Here is a 24,370-nt window from a genome sequence, read left to right as displayed (position 1 = left end):
TTTAAGCAAATCACAAAATTCAAAATGTATGAAGGGTGGAATTTTGCTAAGTTTCTAAAATTATTAACTTACTCCATTCACTTCAAGAATGTTTAGCAAGTGGATACAATGTGCCAAGGATTCTTCTAGTCATTTGGGTATATCTGTGTATAAAAGAGAATAGATTTCTATCTTCATGGAGCTTATATTTTAACAAGGAGATAGACAATAAAACTGAGTAGCAAATGCATTTTCTACCATTTACAAGTATGAAGATTGAAAAAAGCTTATCAATATATAGAGATCAAGAGTGTCAGGAGCAATCTTAGTGAGACCCAGGAGCCTGTGGGAGAGGCCGCTGCAAACCCGCTGTTGACCTACAAAGACATGACCACCAACACCAGCCCCACGCACCCCTACTGGCCTCGGCATCTGAGACTAGACAACTTTGTGCCTAATGACTGCCCCACCTGGCATATCCTGGCTGGCCTATTCTCCGTCTCTGGAGTCTTAGTTGTGGCCACATGGCTGTTGTCAGGGCATGCTGCGGTCGTCCCACTGGGGACTTGGTGGAGACTGTCCCTGTGCTGTTTTGCAGTATGTGGGTTCATTCACTTGGTGATTGAGGGCTGGTTCAGCCTTTACCACGCGGACCTTCTTGGAGACCAAGCCATCTTATCTCAACTCTGGAAAGAGTATGCCAAGGGAGACAGCCGATATATCCTAAATGATAACTTCATGATATGCATGGAGACTGTCACGGCTTACCTGTGGGGACCACTCAGCCTGTGGGTGGTGATTGCTTTTCTCCGCCCTCAACCCCTCTGCTTTGTCCTACAGCTTGTGGTCTCTGTCGGTCAGGTATATGGAGATGTGCTCTATTTCCTGACAGAGTACCGTGATGGATTCCAGCACGGGGAGCTGGGCCACCCACTCTACTTCTGGTTTTACTTTGTTTTCTTGAATGCCCTGTGGTTGGTGCTGCCTGGACTCCTCATACTGGATTCTATAAAGCAACTTGCTCACGCCCAGAGCATACTGGATGCCAAAGCCCGCAAAGCCAAGAGCAAGCAGAACTAAAGACTGATGAACTAGGCTTAAACACGGGCTATCGAGGAACTCTCTCCACCTGCCAGAAGATTCCAATCCTTGCTCCCACAGGTTGGAAGGACAAATCGAATTGATCTGTCAAACTCAGGTTGATGGGTGGGCAGTGGGAAGAAAGGAGCCATTTGGAGCCACTGTCAGGAGCCAATGGGACAAAGGTACAAGAGAACCTAGGAAGTCTGTGATGGGGACAATTTTTTTTTTAACTTTACAATACTGTATTGGTTTTGCCATACATTGACATGAATCCACCACAGGTGTACATGAGTTCCCAACCCTGAGCCCCCTCCCACCACCCTCCCTGTGTCATCTCTCTGGGTCATCCCCGTGCACCAGCCCCAAGCATCCTGTATCCTGTATCGAACCTAGACTGGCGATTCGTTTCTTACATGATAGTATACATGTTTCAATGCCATTCTCCCAGGGACAATTTTTTAAATCAGGAAATAAAGATCTTGACCCTAAAAAAAAAAAAAAAAAAAAGAGTGTCAGGGGCTGGTCAACATGAGGGTACTATTAAATAGGGTGATAAGACAATTCTTGAAATGATACAGTTTGAGTAAAGATTTAAGAATGTAAGTTGTTTAGTCATATGGATTTCTAGATTTATTCCAGGAGAAACAAATATCACATATACAATCTTTACAGGGCTTTCCTGGTGGCTCAGTGGTAAAGAATCTGCCTGCAATGCAGGAAACCCTGGTTCTACCCCTGTTTGGAAGATCCCCTGGAGGAGAGCATGGCAACTTACTCCAGTATTCTTGCCTGGAGAATCCCGAGGACAGAAGAGGCTGGTGGGCTACAGTCATAGGATAGCAAAGAGTTGGACACGACTGAAGTGACTGAGCACACACCATCTTCATGGGATTTTTTCCCATAGCTCAGATGGTAAAGAATCTGCCTACAATGCAGGAGATCCAGGTTTGATCCCTGGGTTGGGAAGATACCCTCAAGTAGGGAATGGCAACCCACTCCAGTATTCTTACCTGCAGAATCGCATGGACAGAAAAGAGTCCGGTGGGCTACAGTCCATTAGATTGCAAAGAGTCAGTCACGGCTGAGCACACAAGCATATACAGTCTTTACAGTGGAACCAAAGAGGCCAGTGTGGCCAGGACATTTGATTCGGGGTAAGGACAGGAAAAATAGAAAATGAAGTCATAGAGTTAAGGAGGAGTTGGAGGGGTAAGATTAGATACAGCTTCATAGATTGCATAACGGTTGTGACTTTTACTCTGAATGAACTCGGAAGCTATCACAGTTCAGAGGTGACACGCTCTGACTTTGGCTTAGATGATACCTCCCATTCTAGTGGCTTCTGTATATTGATCGTATCGGACTAAGGGTAGAAGTAAAAGTCCAGTTAGGTAGCTATTGAAGTAATCTCAGTTAGAAGAGAAGATGAAGAGTTGTTTGAGGGAGGTACAGCAGATCAGGTAAGAAGCTTCAAGATTCTAGAGAAGACAATATTGCCAGGAAGTGGAGAGGAGAGTCAAGGAGGAATCCAGAAATCTTGGTGCTAAGCAACTGAAAGGATGCATTTAGGTGTAAGTGGGTTTGGGAGGAGAAAAAACAAGGGTCAATAATGCACATATTCTGTTTGAAGGTCAAAAGGAATTAAAAACTAAAAATATAAATGGAGGACCATTGGCAACTATATTGTACTTGAAGTTATTAGGCTGCACAAACTCACCAAGGGAGGGAGGGTAGTGCCAGAAGAGGAAAAGACAAAACTCTGAACCTTTAAATGAGTTGGGAATATAAGGATAAACAGCCAGCATTAATAAGGAACAGCTGTGATGTATAGCGGGCTTCCCTGGTGGCTCAGACACTAAAAGCATCTGCCTGCAATGCAGGAGACCTGAGTTAGATCTCTGGGTTAGGAAGAGCCTCTGGAGAAGGAAATGGCAACCCACTCCAGTACTCTTGCATAGATGCAGCAACATATAGTAGTATCTTGGAGAAGAAGTGATGAAATATATCAGAGGAGAGAATGAACATCTGTGTGAAGAGCTGTTAACAGATCCAATAAAATGGGGCCATGAAATAATAATTGGATTTAAGGGTGTGGACAGCACCAGTGAACTGGACAAGAGCAGCAATATAAGAAGTAAGAAAACAAAAGTCAGACTATAGAGGGATCTAAGAAAAGTGAAAAGAGAGAATTAAAGAAATGTAATATGATGAATACTTCCAAGGAGATTCATTACAAAAGAAAGGAGTCTTTCAACATAAGAGTTATTAGGATTTTATAGATGAGAAGACCAAAACTGATATAATACATAAGTACAAAGTCAAACAGTTTGTAAGGGATAGAAATGGATTCAAATTCAAACCTACCTGTCTCTTTTTATTGTACTCTGCTATTTTCACAAATAGCCAAAGAAATTGGAGAGTGATCAGTTAATTCTTACTTTATGTGATTCTGTGAGAATTAAGTGATTTATTTATACAAATTGTATGGCATGAAATCAAGCACATTATAGGTGAGAAATACAGGCTAGATTTCTTCTCCTAATGTTCCCTACTCCTGTTTACTGTATGAAATACACAGAGTTATTGGGAAATGTAAAGCAAGTGTTTATTGCTTATGAACCATATGGTAAAATCAAACATTCAACTGGCTACTAAAAGAACATATGATATTTGCAACTTACGTTTCTTTTTATAACAGAGGGATACAAGAAATGTATTTTTGTTCACATTTTGTCATTAGAAAAAAAGGAATATTAGATCCTATCCAGGCTTCCCTGGGGGCTTAATTGATAAAAAAAAATCTGCCTGTTATGTTGGAGACCAGGATTTGATCCCTGGGTCAGGAAGATCCTCTGGAGAAGGGAATGGCAATTCACTCGTGTTATTGCCTGGAGAATTCCATAGACAGAGGAGCCTGGTGGGCTACAGTCTAAACAAAATGTGGGCCTATTCAGCTGACTGATAATACTAGTACTCATGTATAATTTATAAACTTACATTACTCTAAAAAATAGCCATTCATCTATGTAAGGAAGAAAGTTAGAATCTCCTATCAGTTTGTCTCTAATATTATTTAAAGTGTATTTTCTCTTCTAAATTTTTTTGTTTAAGACAGGACAATTTTGAAAATGAACATTATGAGGTTTGGAAATATTCACATTATTTAGATAATTATTTCAGTTACTGAACAGAAGTATAAAAATTAATCTAAATATGTATAAAATGATATTTAAGGATTAGTGAGCATACATGATTATTTATATTTCAACACCTTAGAAAAATAGCACTTTGAAAATGCAGGCATATGGTCAAAGTTTTAGATGTATTTAGGAAATAGTAACTGGTCTTGTTTTGTTGGAACTTAGACAAACAGATGAATTATAGAGACACATAGTTGTATATGTTTATATAGGTATGGTTAAGAAAATAATATCAGAATAGGCCTTTAAGAATTGCAAGCTTTGCAGATCCTTTCCAATACAGATTCAGTTCAGTTCAGTTCAGTTGCTCAGTCATGTCCGACTCTTTGCGACCCCATGAATCACAGCATGCCAGGCCTCCCTGTCCATCACCAACTCCTGGAGTTCACTCAGACTCACGTCCATCGAGTCCATGATGCCATCCAGCCATCTCATCCTCTGTTGTCCCCTTCTCTTCCTGCCCTCAATCCCTCCCAGCATCAGTCTTTTCCAATGAGTCACCTCTTCGCATGAGGTGGCCAAAGTACTAGAGTTTCAGCTTTAACACCATTCCTTCCAAAGAACACCCAGGGCTGATCTCCTTCAGAATGGACTGCTTGGGTCTCCTTGCAGTCCAAGGGACTCTCAAGAGTCTTCTCCAACACCACAGTTCAAAAGCATCAATTCTTCGGCCCTCAGCCTTCTTCACAGTCCAACTCTCACATTCGTACATGACCACTGGAAAAACCATAGCCTTGACTAGACAGACCTTAGTCGGCAAAGTAATGTCTCCGCTTTTGAATATACTGTCTAAGTTGGTCATAACTTTTCTTGCAAGGAGTAAGCGTCTTTTAATTTCATGACTGCAATCACCATCTGCAGTGATTTTGGAGCCCCGAAAAATAAAGTCTGGCACTCTTTCTACTGTTTCCCCATCTATTTCCCATGAAGTGATAGGACCAGATGCCATGATCTTCGTTTTCTGAATGTTGAGGTTGAGGCCAAGATTAGTAATGTTAAAATACTATTTCTTCAAAATTACATCCTACCTTAGGGGTGAGGATTGGAAAGAGACAATAAATATGCAAATAAATAAGTCATTCATGGATGTTGGGGATTTGGAATGCTTACTTGAGTTACATTATCAGGAGATAACTATCTTAGGGGATATTTAACCTTAGAGCAAACTGACAAGAAGAAGGTAGTCATGCAGGTATTTTGAACAAAGCTTTCTAAGTAAGAGTTAAAGCGAGTGTAAAGACCTTAAATATATCACAGTATCATTCTGAAATTTAGAAATCAGAAAAAAAGGAGGTCTCTGTGCAAAATGCAGTAAGAATATTAGAAAATCATGGGAGAGATTATTGGAGAAGTTAGCCAGACAGATTGCACAGGACCTGGTATGCCAGAGTAAGAGTATGCACTTCATTGCAATGGTGATGGGAGCCTTTAGAGAACTGGTAAGTTGTAGGATGAGGTGATTTAATAAAGGCTTTACAAATCCTCTGGCTGATTTATGCAGAATGGATCAGAGCACTTATAAAAGCCTATTATTAGAAGGCTGTCAATGGAGTTAAGATGACTGACAAGGTGATGTGAAGTATGACCTTAGCAGAGAAGACAAAATATACAAGCTAGATACCATAATTACTGGTTCAGCCAAAAATTTATTCAAGTCTTTCCATAAGATATGAAAAACCAAATGAAATTTTTTGCCAATCCAATACAACAGATGAACTAAATTACCTATCTGTTTTGTTTTACAATAGGCTTTTATAAGTGCTCTGATCCATTCTGCATTGTGTGAAAGGGAAGAGAAAAAAAAACTTTCACTGATTGGGTACACCTCAGTTTAAACAGAGTTTGAGAGACTAGCAGTAGAATTCGGAAAGACACTGAAAATCAAGATTAAAATTTATTGTAAAGAGAGAGTCAGTCTTGCAGTTTGGGGCAACATCAGCCTAGAGAAATCATTAAACTATTAGAAAGACTGGCCTTTCCCTAGCACAAGGGTTTAGGGCCTTTGTAGAACACTTCTCTTTTATGATGCAAAGTCTCTAAACTGAAGTGGGAAAGAGAAAGTTTTAGATTCTATTATGAAAGGAAATTTGTCCGTGGGATTCTCCAGGCAAGAATACTGGAGTGGGTTGCCATTTCCTTCTCCAAAAAGGCTGATGAAAGTGTGTAAAATCAAGATGATAACTGTACTTAGCAGCACAGTCGCAATAAAGCATCCCTGAAATCTGAGGAAGTATTATCTTCTTAGGAATTCCTGCTTTGGACTGAGTTAGCTTGAGACAGTGAATTACTCCAGTGTCCTAAATCCATCAACAGGAACACAGATGCTCTATTTGTCATAAATATCTATTAAACTTTTTACACTGACAGCTAAGCCATGCCGAATTAAGAAGAATCTGGGCCCACATTTTCCTTCTCTCCTGTTATAATCACAGCTGCTCAGGGCTGGCCCCCAGCCCGCCAGGCCTGTCTGCCGTGACCTGGCCTCCCGGTCGGGCTCCTGGACGGGGAGTCTCGCGGCCTGTACAGGCAGCAGGCCCGCAGTGGTGAGGACCCTCGATGTCAGACGGCGCAGGCAAGCGGGGACTGCCGGCGCCCAGCAGCACTTATCGGACTCGGAGGGTGCCCTGCCGGGCTGCTTGGCCGGGAAACAGAGGAAGCGTATTCTTGCCTGGGGAATCCCACGGACAAAGGAGCCTGGTGGGCTATAGTCCATGGGGTCACAGAGAGTCGGACACGACTGAGCGACTAACACATGAAAGGAAGAAAGTAATGAGAAAGAGAGATTCAAATTTCCTGTTTCTCATCAGTGGGATTCCGTGGTGGCTCAGCTGGTAAAGAATCCACCTGCAATGTGGAAGACCTGGGTTCGATCCCTGGATTGGGAGGATCCCCTGGAGAAGTGAAAGGCTACCCACTCCAGTATTCTTGCCTGGAGAATTCCATGGGGTGGCAAAGAGTCAGACAAGACTGGGAGACCCATCAGAGCCTTTTCTTTTATGGGAAGATCCAGACACATTACTATGTTCCCATAATATAAATGGTGTATTTATTGATGCAACTTAATCTTTAGAAGAGTACATGAAAATGTGCATACTGCCCTCAATAAGGTTATAATTCAATTGTGAAGCAAAAGCAATGGCCTTCTTGCTTTTATTTCAAAATTCACAATTATGCAATATTTCAGAGGAAAGTTGCATAGCTTAGTCCTAAATGGAATTTTTACTTTCTCACTTTACATGGCTTTTCTTAACCAGCTTCTCTTTGTGCTAAACCCCTCTGTGACTGATAACTCTCCATTCATCCCTCTCAATCCTACCATATTTTATAACTCTCCATCCATCCCTCTCAATCTTACCATATTTTAAATCATCTTGATTTGTTCCCTGTTATATTTCTACATGACAGTAAACAAATTCAGAGTTTTTGTCCTCTTTGAATTTTTCAGTCTACATTTTACTGGGATCCAACAGAAGACCAGCAGGACAGTTGATCAAACAAATGCTCTTCCATAGAAGGGGTATGTCTATGTGTGTATTGTTGTTGTTGGGAATAAGGGGCTACAAATACTTCTATAGTAATTATATTTTGTCCCTGAGAGATGAGATATCATTTTTTAGAATTTTTTAAATACACACAAAATGTGTGAAGAATCTTCTCACAAAAGATATATATTCTGAAATCATGAAGTAGCTAAATTTTCCATCCACAGTTTTAAATTCTTAAGTATACTAAGCCAATAATCAGAAACTCACACACTTTCAAAAAAGGATAGAAAAACAATTAGTCTTTATCTTAATTAAATGATGAAGCAATTCAACCAACTCAGCTTTTAAATTTAATCACAATTAATCTAAATAGGTATACAGTGCTGTAGCATTTAGTGGTTCAATAAGACACTAGGCATCTGGCAGAATCATTCCAACTCTATAGGTTGCTTCATTTATTCAAAAAGTGATAACAAGGCAGAAAATCACTAAGAAGCTTTTTGTTGTGATGACAGTGCATTTTTCAAAGTTTGTCTTGAGATATACTAAAAGATGTAAACCTCATATACATTTAGAGTGAAAAAATTCTTAGATCTGATATCAAAAGCATGAACCACAAAAAGAAAAAAATGAAATCATACCTCATAAAATATTTTGCCTTGCAAAAGGCTATGTAAAATAACAATACAGTAACTAGAGCTATAATGAAGGCTTCATTTTTTTACATATGTCAATCACTTATTTAATTTAATGTTCTTATGTAGACTTATATAAAGGTCCAACATAATAGCTGTGTTGTACTGAGAGCAATTTGAGATAAAATGTGATGAGTATTCTCATTGTTTTCATCAAACTATTTGGTTCAACTTGCTTAGTCTAACATTACTGAAGGCAGAAGTTTTTAATTCAATTTTCAAAGTATCATTTCATTCTCCATGTCTAAAACAGTAAATATTTTCTGCAAAAGACATATCATCATAATGGATGAAGAAGGCATTGTCTTATATTATTGTTAGATGATAATTTGGACAGATAGAGAGAAAGAGAGGAGACCTGTTTATAGGTATAATGCATGTATAGAATCTGGGTAAACATAAACTCCTGATTTGAGCATGGTGACTCAAAAAGAGACAAGAAATATGAAAAATTTACATAAATTATTCATTATTCTATTTATTATGCTTCTTCATTTATTATTTTTAAAAAAATGATAGTATAAGTGTAAAGCTTTTGGTGATACATTGCCAAGCTATAAGTTAGGTTAAATAAATAAAACAAAAGTTAAATAGGGAAAGGCTATGCTTGAAAATCTGAGCATCATCAAGAAGCAGGATTATCTAAACAGCAGAATTCTTTGTGATTATGAATCTCAAAATGAAGAAGAGAAATTGTGCCTGATGAATAGTCCAAATTATTACATATATTTTCAAAGATATGGATGAGTTAACACTGATGCTACTATAATAATTTTTGAATATCTATAAATTAACATTAACCTCATGATGAACATTTGGATTTACTTTTACTCAGCAATGAATTACTTATAATCAAAGGACTTTTCAACAACCAGTTCTGGAGAATGTACATAGGCAAAAAACACAAAACTAAGCTAAACTAAGCAAATCACAGACCTATATAGGGAATATAAGGCATACATATTCTCATATTTTTGAGGATATACTGACTGATAATGAGAACATGGCTTCGTACTTGGTGGGCCCTTGCCCATCAATAGAGTTTCCAATATTATCATAACTACTGAAAACAGAGCTACCTCCTCCTTAGCAGAAGGAAGCATCTTTGAGAAAATGAAGAATTTCTTACAGAGAATAGATGTTCTTCTGCAGTGGATAAGCAGATTAAATCTTATGAAAGATAATGAGATAGTCTGCAATTTAAAAAATGTTTTCTACTCATGTATTTATATTATTTTTAAGTTTATAGACAAAATTAATTGATAGGTTTAATTTGAACATATTTAATAGGGACATATTGAGTGGTTAGTTGAGAAGGCAAGTCTGAAATGCAGAAGAAATGTGATACCAGCAGAAGAAAGTTGATGCCAAGATAAATTATCAGTAGGTAGATGGGATTACAAGATGCATGGATGAGTAAGATCATCCTTCATGGGATATAAGTATGGGGTCAGGGCAGAACCCTGTGCAGTGGCTATAATCTAAAGACTAAAAGCGAAATCAAGGAGAAAAATGTAACCAGATATTCAGCAAATATTTGAATAAAATCTAAAAGGAAAATCTAAATGTTGAATATACAAAAACTAATCTCAAATGTTATTTGCCTCAAATTGCATTTCCCATCCTTTTATTCGTTATATATAAGAATACTGAGCATCATTTACCTTCCTGAGTGTACACATAGAATATAAAATACTGACAATTTGAAGAAAGGCTGATTCATATTTCTAATCTTTTTTTCTTTGCTATTATTACATACTTATTTTAACAACACTTTAAAAATGTTTAAATTTAAAAAGTAAAGAAAGATTGGGATTAAAAAATTCTATAGCAAATCATTACCTATAGCATTTCAATAATGACATTAAAATTTTCCCTGATTTCAAATGAATTTTATTCCCCCTCAGTTGAATCACATCATAGATTTCAGTAGTTCACAATTTTTTTTTAATTTGAGGATTATTTGTGATATTACTGAAAATTGTGAAGCCTTTCTAATGAAAGGCTCCTGCTGCTGCTAAGTCACTTCAGTCGTGTTCGACTCTGTGCAACCCCATAGACGGCAGCCCACCAAGCTCCCCCGTCCCTGGGATTCTCTAGACAAGAACACTGGAGTGGGTTGCCATTGCCTTCTCCAATGCATAAAAGTGAAAAGTGAAAGTGAAGTTGCTCAGTCGTGTCTGACTCTTAGCAACCCCATGGACGGCAGCCTTCCAGGCTCCTCCATCCATGGGATTTTCTAGGCAAGAGTACTGGAGTAGGGTGCCATTGCTAGATAGTCAAAATTGCTCTTGAATTTTTCTCAAAAGATCTGATTAAGAATTCATCTGTATACAGGGATATGCATTATTAAATTAATTGCACTCAGAACTAGAAAATATATCATTTAATTGAGAAATTATATTCCAAATTAAATCATTTAAGGGCTTAACCACTTAACATTAACATTTCAGTAATTCACTAAATCACTACTAACATCTACAATTGAATATTTTGTTTAAATTTAAAGGCATTAAAGATTTCACTTACATTGGTAAAAGAGAAATTGCTAATTTCTGACAAGTAGAGGCAAAAAGGGGCTTTCTTGGTGGCTCAGATGGTAAAGAATCTGCCTGCAATGCAGGAAACCTAGGTTCTATCCCTGGGTTGAGAAGATCCCCTGGAGAAGGAAATGGCAACCCACTCCAGTATTCTTGCCTGAAGAATCCCATGGACAGAAGAGCCTGGTGGGCTACAGTCTGTTGTGTTGCAGAGTCGAACATGACTAATGCGCATGCACGCACACACACACACACAGAGGCAAAACAGTTATCTAAATTACCACTGATAGCCACTTAACAATCAAGTGCTTATAAGTGTCAGGACTCTGAGTGCCTAGTAGAAAGTAAATATAAATACCAGCTATGAGCACATGATCCTTGCAATTTGAAGTCTGTATGAGTTGAGTATTTTCCCTTTACCTTAAAAGTTTTATGTATGTATCTATTATAATAATTTTGTTTCTTCCTGTCTCCCATGTCCCTACCATTTAGCATAGTATGTATTAATTGTTTTGGACCTTACATTTCAGTGTTTAAGTTATAAAATATGAAAATAGAAGTTTGACAAAGTTAAAAGAAAAGTAAACACTATCCAAAGATGGAATAAAAGAGTTGTATCCTCTTTTGATTAGCAGTTTTCAATTGTGCAACAGACATACTTATCTCTTCAGTTCAGTTCAGTTCAGTTCAGTTCAGTCGCTCAGTCATGTCCGACTCTTTGCTACCCCATGATTCGCAGCACGCCAGGCCTCCCTGTCCATCACCAACTCCCAGAGTTCACTCAGACTCACGTCCATCGTGTCCGTGATGCCATCCAGCCATCTCATCCTCTGTTGTCCCCTTCTCCTCCTGCCCCCAATCCCTCCCAGCATCAGGGTCTTTTCCAATGAGTCAACTCTTCGCATGAGGTGGTCTAAGTACTGGAGTTTCAGCTTTAGCATCATTCCTTCCAAAGAAATCCCAGAGCTGATCTCCTTCAGAATGGACTGGTTGGATCTCCTTGCAGTCCAAGGGACTCTCAAGAGTCTTCTCCAATACCACAGTTCAAAAGCATCAATTCTTCGGCCCTCAGCCTTCTTCACAGTCCAACTCTCACATCCATACATGACCACAGGAAAAACCATAGCCTTGACTAGACGAACCTTAGTCAGCAAAGTAATGTCTCTGCTTTGGAATATACTATCTAGGTTGGTCATAACTTTTCTTGCAAGGAGTAAGCGTCTTTTAATCTCATGGCTGCAGTCACCATCTACAGTGATTTTGGAGCCCCCCAAAATAAAGTCTGACACTGTTTCCACTGTTTCCCCATCTATTTCCCATGAAGTGATGGGACCAGATGCCATGATCTTCGTTTTCTCTTAGCAGAAGAATGGGCTTGCTATTGTTTTTACTTGTAATATATTCTAGTTACATGGAGAAGGAAATGGCAACCCACTCCAGTGTTCTTGCCTGGAGAATCCCAGGGATGGGGGAGCCTGGTGGGCTTCCTTCTATGGGGTCTTGCAGATTCGGACACAACAAGTGACTTAGCAGCAGCTGCAGCATTCTAGTTAAGAGAGATGAGAATGAATGTCAAATCGATGAGTTACAGAGTGTGACTTTATACTGGGGCACTTTAGGAAAGCTGGAATTCTGTTTCCTGCACTCTCTTCCAGGAAAATGGAAGCAATAAGAGAAATCAATGTTTGTGAGATGTGGAAAATGTAAGTGAAGCAGCAGCCACATTTTCCTCCTCTGACAGTTGGTGCAGGGTAATTGTTGGTCTTCTTGCAAACTGTATTGGTGTGGAGCAGCATCACACCTGCAACTTCCAGCCTCTGCCCAATCTCCTTCGTCAGCTTTCCCAAGTCTTTAGTTAAATGCACGTGCAACCCCACGGTGAAGAGAACTAGTTTCTCCCTCAGAGATTGGAAGTGGTGAAAAACAGATGCAAGTGCTGGTTTTCTCTCATATGTCCTAGTTGTCTTCAGAGATTTCAGTTTGTTCATGTTCTGTCCATGTCAGTTTTCTTTCCCCATTGCTGAACTGACTAACCTATAGCAAATTTGACCAGATATATAACATAGACAACATCCATGCACAGATACCTTCACCAACTTCACAGCTATGTAAGGGCTGATTTTTACAATATCTGTATCATTTATAGTGTCTCTATTTCTCTTAATGAACCCTGAGTTAAATAATAGAGAATAAAAATAATGACACTGGAAGAAGCTGTATCAAAAAGTGATATTTCAATACATGCATTGGTCTATATTATCTATATTACATAAGAAAGTAGCTTATGTAAGTTCCATAATTTGAGTAGAAAAACAAGAAAACAAACAGACCAAAATGAGATAGGAAAATAAAAAATAAAAATAAAATAGGGCACATATTTTTCTAAAGTCTCTTTGTGAAACAAATTAAAAATTAAAACAGGCCCTCAAATCATCCGATTTAATAATAACAATAAAAAATTTCATGATGTAACAGCTTCATGACCCGTTATTTAAATGGTATAGAAAAAATGTGACTCTAGAGTAACATCACCTTTGAAATGACTTAATCTAAAGTCCATAAATATTTCTGTTTTAATATAGTATATAGTAGCCTGTCTTTAAAAGGGATGAAAGAACAAGTTAAAATAATGACTATATAGTTATACTTTTAAAAATATGTGTTTTTTGCTTGGCACAAATGCAATTATTTATTGTGTGTTTGCTTGGACCAGGAACTAAATACTACACTAATATTTTATATTCATTTATTTTTTGTTACATTCCTTATAAATTATATTTGTATCATAGTTTATAAATGGAGAAAGAAACACAGGAAAATTAAATAGTCTGCCTGAAGAGATACATCTAGTAAAGAGTACCAAATGTTGAACTTAATTTATCTGACCTCAGACTGCAGATAGATGTTCACTTCTTTGACATTCTCATTAAAATTTTATTTGAAAAATATAAAAATATGAATCAACACCAACAAAATGTTGGGTTCATTATTTCAATCTGAGGAATCATCTTTTTAAAATCATCGTTTTATTAGGTTACTTGAGGAGATGAGGTTGAGGAGATGGAAAGAAGGGTTAGATAAGAAGGGAAGGCTAAATGTCTATACCTGTGTATAAGTCTATATACATAGATATCCATATCAATATACACATATATGTGTATATATGTATCAAATGGGTAGGATTAGATAGTTGATAATGAAACACTGAAGCACTTTCAGATACTTTCAGTAATTTTAGATAATTTTTCCTCTATCTGAAGTTCCATTACTAAATTCTTACTTTTGCTTCAATATCTTGTTTCAATTTTAGATGTTGTATAGCAATCTCCTACTATGGAAGATAGTTTAGACCTCCTTTGTTGCATTAAAAAAAAATATTTCCCTTGCCTCATTCTCTCAATGATTTTGAATCACAGCTTTTTGTTAAGTAAACACTTGGTTTACATTATCACGATCATATAAATATTGGTCACATTTGACCTCTATAATGTTCTATATTCACATAATTTGAGAGGGGCTTAAATATTGGTATTATCTGGGTAGAAAAATTATCATATCTTTGGTTTCTCTCTTTTTTCTATTCCCATCCTTAATTCCTCCCCAGGCCCTAAAACTATATTTGGTCTAGTCAACCATATTTAATCTCTAATTTAAAAAAGAACTTAATTTGAAATCATCTCTCATGGATCTCTCCCTCTGCCTCCTCCTGGGTTGTTTGATCACTACCATGGAAAGAAAGCTTATTGGAAGTGGGTACATGTGAACTCATGCTTTATCAAGGGATGATACAACAATACATTGGTCTCTGCATTAAAAGTCCCCTAAAATTCAGGGAGTATTTTCTTTTGAGCCTTCCACTTAATGCTGCTGTTTCTAGGCAGCATTTCATCTTTGGCCTCAATGGGAACAAATATCACCAGAACACAATCATATTCTTTTTTTCAGAATTGGATATGAATGGCTACAGGCAAACACTTAAGCAGTTGAGATCTGTTTCTTACTGACCCTTTCACAATAATATGTTCACCCACACTTCTGATTTCAGCTCCAAGATCACATCTCACTACATTCAAATGTACCTGGTGCCTTCAGTCCTGGAGTTTCTCCAGAGTTTATTCAAGTTTAAAGTCAGCTTTCTGTGGATTATTATGTTAGTATTTAATTTTCCATAGCTCTGCAGGTGGTTTTTACTTTCCCCATTATACTATTCTTGTGACTGTTAATTTTTTATTCTTTTATTTGCACTATTAAATACTTAACTCTAGAAGACTTAACTATGTATATTATATAATCATAGTAAACTAGAAGAATGTTTCTGTTATTTTAATTTAACACTCAATATGTATTTTTCTGTATAGCTTGGATGGTATGATTTGTAATAAAAATGATCAGAAATTAGAAATCAAGCCTGAAAATTTCAACAAAAACCTTGACTGCAATCAAATTATGAAGCCAATTTATTGACTTACCTGTTGTTTCTAAATAACTTATTTATCTAAATGTAATCTTACTATACCTGAGCTTAGTATAGTATTATAAAGAAGAGTCAATCTGAATAATTAAGGTGGGAGATGATGTAAATTAAATTCAGTTTCCACAGCAATATAGAGACTGTTTACACGAGAAGAAACGTATATGCAAATATGATATTGAGCTTATAACTTTTGTGAATTCTTTTAATAAATGAAATGTTGATTAATCATCAAGCTTTGAGATAATATAAGAAGTACCAGAAACAAACTTCCAGCTTGGAAAAGAAAACATTTGGAATTAGAAGAAAGGGTCATGTTACACAGGATCCTGTCTAGTGTTTAGGTTTTGTTTTCTGTTTCTGGGGTAGGGGAGTAAGGATGGAAGTTTCAGCACATATTTTTGAACTCTTCTCCCGACTCCTTGGCACAGTAACTCAGCCATAAAAATTACCTCAATTAATTGTCTTAGCTTGCTATTAAAAGAAATCTCCCAAGTACCTTTCATTTTTCATTAATTCTCCACTGCCCAGCAGACTCTGACAGCCTGATCTTCTCAGGCATTTATGTTTCTCACACCAACCAAGTGAAGTGAAATGGCTCAGTCATGTCTGACTCTTTGTGACCCCATAGACTGTAGCCTACCAGGCTCCTCTATCCATGGGATTTTCCAGGCAATATTACTGGAGTGGATTTCCATTTCCTTCTCCAGGGGATCTTCCCAACCCAAGGCTCGAACCTGGGTCTCCTGCATTGTAGACAGACGCTTTACCGTCTGAGTTTCTACTTCCTGTGTGACATAGGAAAGACCATGCTAAATAAATACCACCATGGTAAATAAATATAAGTTAAGAAAATTTTAACCAAAATATATGTGGTCCCTTGAGAATATACAAGTAGAGTAATTCCTAAGAAAGTACCAGAGGGGAAAATAGACACCATGGGGCACAATGATCCATTAAGCAGATAGACAAGCCACCGTCAGTGGTAAATGAGGAAGCTGGGTTTGGAGCTCTGTCGGTGAGCAGAAGACTAAACTTCTTCCCAAGAGTTTTAAACACTGTAATGGACAAAAGGATAGTAGATTTTCTTAGGTACCTTTAACTATTTAGTCTAAATCTAATGAAGCAGAGGGACCTGGGTCTGGCTGGGACTGACAGTGGTTAGACAGACAGTTTCAGATAACACAAGCATGGTTAGAAAAGGGAGAGATGGACAAACAGCACTTACTGAATAATTTAAAACTTAAATACTCCCATATTCTCTCAATAAAATACTGAATTTTATTAATATAACTTACACTACAATCCAGAGAAAATTTTTCTAGTAAATCTTATATAATGATGTTTCTATATGTTCAATATAGTGTTGAATAATACAAATGAGTTTCCTTGTACACTTTCTGTGATATATAAATGATCTATTAAATATAATTTTGTGATATAAAGAGATAGGAATTAAAGAATATCAAAGAAAGTGATAAAGAGAAAGACAAGGTTTATGGGAGCACCACTGCAGTCTGTAAAGATGAGATCTCTGCTAATAGCAAGTTACCAGAGTCCTAGTCACTCAAGAATCTCAGGTCTGCAAGATTGTGACTTGTGTAACACTGGAAAGCATTTTGCCTAGTTTTATTTACTGAAAATTTGTAAAATCCAGAATCATATAGTGGCTGTATACAAAAAAATGTAGACACTGGAAGTGAGATAGTTCTTAGTTAAAGGAAAATAACAAAAGAAGTTATAAAAGCTCTCCGATTTTCACCTGAGCAGGTGACATTTTGTTATCTGGGCTTCTTAGTGAGAGAGTCAATGTAGGGCAGCAGCAATCAGCAGCTCATAAGGCAAGTCTGATACCTTAGCATCAAAGTCCTAAGTCAATATTCAACAATAGTTTTCTTAATTAGACTAAGTTCTCATGTGGGCTTCCTTGGTGACTCAAAAGGTAAAAAAATCTGCCCGCAATGTGGGAAACTGGGGTTTAATCCTTGGGTTGGGAAGATCCCCTGGAGAAGGGAATGGCTATCCACTCCAGTATTCTTGCCTGGTGAATTCCATGGACAGAGGAGTCTGGCAAGCTACAGTCCATGAGAATGCAAAGAGTCAGACATGGACTGAGTGAACTAACACTTTCTCATGTAGTGAAAGTTGAATGTACAAATTGATATTTAAAATGGAAAAAAAATCTGTAGACATTTAGTGAAAATGAAGTCACTCAGTCGTGCCTAACTCTTTGCGACCCCATGGACAGTAGCCTGCACCAAGCTCCTCCGTCCATGGGATTTTCAAGGCAGCTGCTGCTGCTGCTAAGTCACTTCAGCCATGTCCGAATCTGTGTGACCCCATAGACAACAGCCCACAAGGCTCCTCTGTCCCTGGGATTCTCCAGATGAGAATACTGGAGTGGGTTGTGATGTCCTTCTCTGCCAAAACCCACTAGGTCCATGGATTTGGGCACCTTACTCAACTTCTGTGCCTCAGTTACTTCATGTATGAAAAGGAAATAATAGTATAAACTATCTCATGAGGTTGCTATGAAGCAACCAACTCAAAAATTAGTTAGTCTGTATAAATTGCTTAGGATAATACCTAGCACAAGTGGTTACCATAAAACCATATGCTATTATTATTATCATTACCATTATTTTGAGATATTTTATAAATTTCAGTTTGTACCAGGCACTATCAAAAATTTCTTAGCTCATCCTAATACCAACTTCTTCTCGTCTTGAAAAAAGATAATATTGAATTTTGCACCTAACATTATAATCAAATATAATTGTTCTTGGATAGAAAAATAAATGCTCTTAATAAATGCTATCAAAAATGACCAGAGTAAGTGTGTGATGTCAGTATGTGGTAGCAAAAGTAGGACTATGGTCAAAATTCTCAAAGTTGTCAAAGTTAGGTTGATGTTTAGTTCCCTGTCATCCCTGTTACTGTGTCTGTGTGTGTGTGTGTGTGTGTGTGTGTGTGTGTGTGTGTGTTTACTTTTTGCTGGTATTATTGTCTTTTAAGATTGATGCTCTGTGTTCCATATGGGGCCCTTATCTAGATACAAAAGAAATAATCTAAGCAATTAATTAATAGTTAGTGATTCATTGACTTTAACTTGGCCTTTTCAAACAGTATAATTAAGGGATTTTCAATGACCAGAGGCACCCAATAGCATTAAAAGATAATTTATAGTATATTATCAGAGAAGGCAATGGCACTCCACTCCAGTACTCTTGTCTGGAAAATCTCATGGATGGAGGAGGCTGGTAGGCTGCAGTCCATGGGGTTGTGAAGAGTCAGACATGACTGACTGACTTCACTTTCACTTTTCACTTTCATGCATTGGAGAAGGAAATGGCAACCCACTTCAGTATTCTTTCCTGGAGAATCCCAGGGATGGGGGAGCCAGGTGGGCTGCCGTCTATGGGGTCGCACAGAGTTGGATGCTGGGGTCCTGCTCTGGTTGGATCCAGGGTATACAAAATGTGACGGTGTCAACGAATGAATGAATGAATGAATGAGAGAGGAAAGAATAGAAGCTGATATTCCTTGGTTTACACAGAAAGCCAATAAAGCCGCAGACAAGGGACTTGCTCTGTTCAGGGAGGCTGCAGGCGCCCTCTAGCTGGAGTGAAGACACAGAGCGCCTTCTCCATTGGGTCTTAGAAGTCCAGGCAGGAAAGCGAATGCAGAGAGCCTCTGTGTTCCAAGGGATCAGCCTGAAAAAGAAAGGGAGGGAGAGGGAGAAAGGGAGTAACAGAAAAAAAGAATGTGACCAAGCTTCCATGAGTGAGGCCCATAACTTTATTTTCAAAAGAAACTTTTATACCTTGACTGTACATAGAGGGAAATGAAAGATGCAGTGTCATACAGAGTTAGCCCAAACATTACACCAGTTTGTCTTTATAGAAACCAGGATTTTTTCTGCATACCCTTCCAATAAACAATGTTGTGTACATTATCTTCTGGCCTTGGAGACCTGTGGACATTTTACGACCCTCTTTTGATAAAGGCTGCTCAACCAGAAAACTGATTTTCCCTTGAAATGTTTTTTCTTTATATTTTTAAGCTATGTCAGACTCAGAAATTATTAAACAGAGTTACATTCTCATGGAGCAAAGGTGCAATGAGTTACAACAAAGAAAGAACCAATTAGCTCAAAGGTCTGATATGGTTAATTCCAAGGCTATTGCTTATTTTTCTTAGAATCCAACTACATTAACTATTGTACTCCCAGGTGCACAGTGGATACAAGATATGGGAAGTTAGTAGCAAGCATTGGCTCAACAGTGAAATCCTACATCAGAACTACTCTAATAGTTTTTAACTCTTCAAAATGCTCTATATTTTTAGAATGTTTTAGGCTTCCCATGCCTCTAACAGTTGTGAGGCTGTGAATAATCACATACGTAGCTGCAAGAGTCTGGATAAACCTGTCAGGCAAGCTAGAATGCTAACAGGGGGTTTGAATTGAAATACTCCTTTTATGCCCAAGAGACATTAGCTAGAGCCCTAAGCTGATTTTCTCCAGAGAAAGGTGGTCGGGGATAGCCCCCTGCTAATGTCAAACGAGTTGCTGAAAGGCATAAAATAGTAAGACAGACAGATTCTGGTTTGGGGGTAGCTGTTCGAGCAGATCCAGGGGATCCCTCGAGTCCTGAAGCCTTGCTTATCAGGTCTCTTCCACATGACCTTGTTATGGGTGAGATCTCCTGTGCTGGCTCCCGGCAACTGATAACAATCAGCCCATCCGTCATGCAGTTTAAAAGATACCAGTTTTCCTGATATGCTTCTAAAACAGATTTTTTCAAAAGTCATTTTTCCAGTAATGTTATAAGTGGAAATATTAATATAAGGGAAACATTTTTATGCACAACCATCACTAGAATTGAATAGGCTTTTAATTATATACTTAAAGTTTCTTCTTGCAAAGCATTATGACGTGAAAATAGATTTGACACAATTTTCTAATTCTTCATTCTTTTTCCAGACAATTGGTAACTAGCCTTATATATTTACTGATCATAATAACAGGCCACAACATATATTCCCATGCCATGTACTGTTAGCAATCACTTAGCAGCCTCTTCAGCTGAGTAGGTGAGACACAGCAGACTCTGGAGACACTAGCCAATGAAAGTGAAAATGAAGTAGCCCAGTCCTGTCTGACTGTAGCCCACCAGGCTCCTCCATCCATGGGATTTCCCAGGAGAGAAAACTAGAGTGGGTTGGCATTTCCTTCTCCAGAGGGTCTTCCCAATTTAAAGATCGAACCCAGGTTTCCCATATTGCAGGCAGGCTCTTTACCATCTGATCCACCAGGGAAGCCTGAGTTTATTGAATCTGCTAGCAGGTAGATTATTTTCAAACTTGAACCTGCAGGGATTTGGTTTCTGAAGCATCTGTTGGATGTTTTTGCTATATCTTTTGTAGCACTGAATTTCACACTAGTACACACTCTCAAGAAATTCTGACACATAGAGAAGGGAGAATTGCTCATAGTCAGGGAGCATACACTTAACACTGGAGAAATAAAGATGGACAATTGCAATTATGTGGTTGTGGCAAACCAAACTTGGGAGCCTATTTTTAATATTTGGACTTGCTTGCTTGCTAAGTCACTTCAGTCGTGTCCAACTCTGTGTTATCGTATGGACTGTAGCCCACCAGCCTCCTCTGTCCATAAGATTCTTCAGGTGGGAATACTGGAATGGACTGCTATGCCCTTCTCACCCACATCTCTTATGAATCTTGCATTGGCAGGCAGGTTCTTTACCACTACTGCCACGTGGGAAGTGGGGTGACTTGATATAAAACAACTTCAAATACGATAAAGTGATATATTAAGTAGATACTACAAAATAATGAAGAAAAAGAGTAACTAACTAAATGCTTCTTCTCACTCAAAATTTCTTAAGCAATGTTGAGTCTGAGAAATAGCATTTTGTGATTATTGCAGCCAGTAGCTATGTATTCCTCAATGTCATGTGCATTATTTCTAATCCTCACAAGAATCTATCTAGGTAGTTATATTTTATTTTATATATGAGAAAAATGAGTCTAAGTTAATTTAAGTATCTTTTCCATAGCTAATGTTTTCATGACATTATAAAATGGTTTATGAAACAGAAAATTCAACTGCATCTGAATTAAACAATAAAGAATTTGTTGGCTCTAAGACTAGAAGACACAGAGGAAGAGTTTGACCTAGAAGGTTAATATGAAAATCAAAGACCCTATTTCTTTTTATTTCTCCATTGTATCACCCACAATTTTGTCTTGGTCCAAGGCTGCTGCAAACATAAGATAGATCCCAGCAACAACCAATGTACATAGGCTTCCTCATTATGTCCACTGTTAATGACAGAGAACCTTAATATACAATCAACAAAGAAAAGTTTGAGCTTCACATTAAACAAATCTGAAAACCAATAAAATGCACCCAGGGAATGGAATTTAAGATCCTACTCGTGAACAAGGACAATGACCTAAAGTGAGGAAAATCTTTGTATTTTTTAAAGAAATTTCTTAAATGACAATGAAAAATGCCAATTAACACTGTGAGAAAAAGCAAGAGCAATAAACATTGAGGCTCGAGGGACTGACATGAGCTAAATTATATAAAATCTCATAGACTATACTAAAGATTTTGGATTTTGTTCTAAATTTAATGAGTAAGTATTCACAGATTCTACATTAAAAAGGTGTATGATGTCAACTAGGTTTCAAAATGATTAATCTGGCTTTTGTGTGTGAATATGATGACGAAATTGAAGAACTGATGCTTTTGAACTGTGGTGTTGGAGAAGACTCTTGAGAGTCCCTTGGACTGCAAGGAAATCCAACCAGTGCATCCTAAAGGATATCAGTTCTGGGCGTTCATTGGAAGAATTAATGTTGAAGCTGAAACTCCAATACTTTGGCCACCTGATGCAAAGAACTGACTCAATGGAAAAGACCCTGATGCTGGGAAAGATTGAAGGCAGGAGGAGAAGGGGACGATAGAGGATGAGATTGTTAGATGGCAGCACCGACTCAATGGACATGAGTTTGGAAAGACTCCAGAAGTTGGTGATGGACAGGGAGGCCTGGCATGCTTTGGTCCATGGGGTTGCAAAGAGCTGGACATGACTGAACTGAACTGAACTGATGATGGTGCAGTGGTAAAGAATCTGCCTGCCAATGCTGTTGGTTCCACTCCTGGGTCAGTAAAATTCCCTGGAGGAGAAATGGTAACCCAGTCCAGTATTCTTGCCTGGGAAATTCCATGGACAGAGGAGCTTGGCAGGTTATGGTCCATGGGGTCACAAAGAGTTGGACAAGATTAAGCAACTGAGCACACAGCACATGATAGCTATGGTATAAAAGCAGGAAGTCTTGTTTGTATTAGTAGTCTAGGAAAGAGATAGTGGTCCCAGGGACCAAAATTGTATCAGTGCATATAGGGATTGGTAAATTGACATAAGATATATTTTATAGAGAGAATCAATAGGACATGCAGATGTAATTAGTGATATATTATTAGGTACATTTCTATTCAACACTATTATGGGTTTCAAAGATTGTCTTTTAAAATAGATAAAAATGCCCTTTAGATAACTATGGTTAGGAAAACTAACAATTCAGTGAAAAAATGAGGTTTGGTAAGAAATATTAATATGACTACTGTGTAAATAAGTGCTATACACAAAAGTGGAAATAAAGAGAAGAAACAAACTTAGTCCTAACAAGCCTGAGGGTTTGAGAGGAAAAAATACTAGAACACAGAAAATAAATTATTTGTATTGGTAGAAATAATCACTATTCTCTTGTTTATCATCAATGCAAATTTGTCAAAGGCACACTTCAGCAATATGAAATCTTAAAATATAATCTATCATCTCCTTTTTTTTTTTTTTTTTAACAAGGAACAGAACCTTTAAGTCAGGGTTCCACTTGATGATCACAGTCTATTTGTATAAACAAACTTGTTTGGCTGTGGATGTAAACACAAAGTCCAAAATTGCTTTTAATACATTTCAGGCTAACATTTATTGAACGCTATGACTTAAAGCTAAGGTAAGTGTATTTCAGCCTCAATAAAAACACAATTTGTTGCAAATCATCTCTCAATAAGTCACTGTTGGGCTGTCATCCAGTCATTGAACTAGCATTTACACAATGCTTAGTGTGTGGGTCAGGCACTCATGACAAGCACTAACGATACAATAAATATTTTAAGGAAAATGCATTCATACAAAGCAGACGAATCCTGTGAACTGAGGGAGACAAAGGAAAATGTAATCGCACAGAGGGGACAGCGTATGTAAAGTTATATACTAAGAGAAGCCATGGCGAATATGAGGGGCTGAAAGAAAGCCACCGTGGCTGCTGTTAGGGAGAATATTACATAGAGGAGTTTGGAAGTTAGGTGTGTGCCAAAACATACAGAGCATTTACACATCGATGTATGTTGTCTCCACTGTAAAAACAAGGAGAAGCCACTGAAAGGCTTTATGTATGGAGTGACACACTTTTATTTGATCTCATAAAAGATTGCTGTGAGTCCAAAAAAAAAAAAAAAAAAAGAAAATTGAAGGGGTAAATATGTGTTGTCAGACTAGACTAGAGAAGAAATGATGGCAACTTGGACTAAGGGAGACAGATGTGTTCAAACTTGTGAGATTTTTAACAGGTTAAATCAGTAGACTTTTCCAGGACTGGATATCAGAAACAAGACAGAGGCAGGTGTCATAAACAATTTATCAGTTTCTGGCTTACATAACCTGGTGGGTTATGCAGCCATTTGTAAAGTAAAAGGAAGGTAAAGAACTAGGTATGGTGATAAAGATTATAAGTTTAGTTTCTGTCTTTATTGTGTAACAGGGTCTTTGAAATATCCAAGGATTTATTTCAATTAAGTAGTTAAATATTATCAGGAGCT

General features: G+C 37.8%; 1 pseudogene; it reads left to right on the top strand.

Moving 5' to 3' along the window:
• Positions 328-1,059, top strand: LOC102175554 (annotated as a pseudogene).

The sequence above is a fragment of the Capra hircus genome, chromosome 5 (genome assembly GCF_001704415.2).
Source record: "Capra hircus breed San Clemente chromosome 5, ASM170441v1, whole genome shotgun sequence".
Classification (NCBI taxonomy): Eukaryota; Metazoa; Chordata; class Mammalia; order Artiodactyla; family Bovidae; genus Capra; species Capra hircus.
The sequence above is the reverse complement of the archived record's forward strand: the minus strand, read 5'-3'. Positions and strand labels throughout refer to the sequence as shown.